Source organism: Austrofundulus limnaeus, unplaced genomic scaffold (assembly GCF_001266775.1).
Source record: "Austrofundulus limnaeus strain Quisiro unplaced genomic scaffold, Austrofundulus_limnaeus-1.0 Scaffold5, whole genome shotgun sequence".
Lineage (NCBI taxonomy): Eukaryota > Metazoa > Chordata > Actinopteri > Cyprinodontiformes > Rivulidae > Austrofundulus > Austrofundulus limnaeus.
Window position 1 is genome coordinate 113586 of NW_013952407.1, and position 1207 is coordinate 114792.

The 1207-nt window shown below is 41.7% G+C and overlaps 1 protein-coding gene across 5 annotated transcripts in view; it reads right to left on the minus strand.

Annotated features, from left to right (window-relative positions):
- The window catches only part of bdnf (brain-derived neurotrophic factor), a 37596-nt gene that overhangs the window by 12263 nt on the left and 24126 nt on the right, over nt 1–1207 (minus strand). Inside the window, exon 1 of one of the 5 annotated variants that reach the window (XM_014026035.1) lies at nt 891–1086. The exons of 3 other annotated variants lie outside the window; for them this stretch is intronic. The gene's annotated coding sequence lies outside the window, so the exon portion shown is untranslated. One more of the 5 variants, XM_014026030.1, reaches the window with a different exon arrangement.

The following is a 1207-nucleotide window of genomic DNA, read 5'->3' on the forward strand; positions in this document are numbered from 1 at the left end:
TAGATAGATAGATAGATAGATAGATAGATAGATAGATAGATAGATAGATAGATAGATAGATAGATAGATAGATAGATAGATAGATAGATAGATATGTCTGCATCTTTCCATTTCATCTCCACTTCGTGCAGAAAGGATCACTGCAGCGTCTAAAGTCCCACATCGGGAGCATGATCAGGCACAACGCAACGATTACGCAAATTATGTTGCAGCAGGCAAAGGTTCAGGAACTCCAAAAGGGAAGAAAAAAAAAAGAAGAATGCTTCTCTTTTGCGCACGAAAAATAAAAGAATCCAAGTGGAGGCAGGGAATGATCATTCCTTAATCTGGTTCCAGGGAGAACAGAACGAAGGAGGAGGAATATTCTAATAAAAAATAGTAAATGTATATAAAAAAAGAAGATGCTCCTGCTTGATTTCGGGAGTTGATTCGCTCTTAATTTCAAGGCTTTTGGAAGCGAAGTTAATTAAAAGAGGAGAGGTGTGCAGTGGAGGGGAGGAAGGCAGGAGAAGCTCGTGGAGACCGACAGGAAATAAACTGAAAACAACAGACTGTGCTCTTACCTTTTACACGAGGCTGGCAAACCACTGCGCGCGTGGTTTAGATCTCCGCGACCAATTCCTGCATGTCCCAAAGTTTAACGCAGTGTGGGGGGGCTTAGAGGTACCGAGAACGTGCGGAGCAGAACACCAGACGCCCCTATCATTTCAACTTTCTCCGCGTTTTTTGTTTTTCTTTCAAAAAAAAAAAGCACCAATTTTTAAAGCTCTTTAAGGCGCATTTCCCGTGCGTTGGTTTAATTAGAATCCGTTTATCTACTAGTTTATCCCCATTTTACAGTTTAAAAAAAAGAAGAGAGAGACAGAGAAGCTCCTTCAAAATAAGCTTACCAAAAGTTGGAAAAACAATCCCAGGTTTGGCAAAGGAATGGGGGCTGGGAAAAGAGAGAAAGAGAGTTGGCGTCCAATCGGCGTTTTAGTCCATGCACGACTCGGGTGCCTCTGTCCAACGTGCTGAAAGCATCACACAACCAGGGCAACTGAGGGGCCAAGAAAACATCTAGACTTTTGTTTGAGTGACCACTTTTTTTTTTTAAAGAAAACTATGTATCTCCCTCCTTGTCACGTGTATTTTCCCACCCCTTGCCAAACCAGTCCTGTTAATATTTGATCACATTGGTCGGACATTTCCTTCCACATTATATATA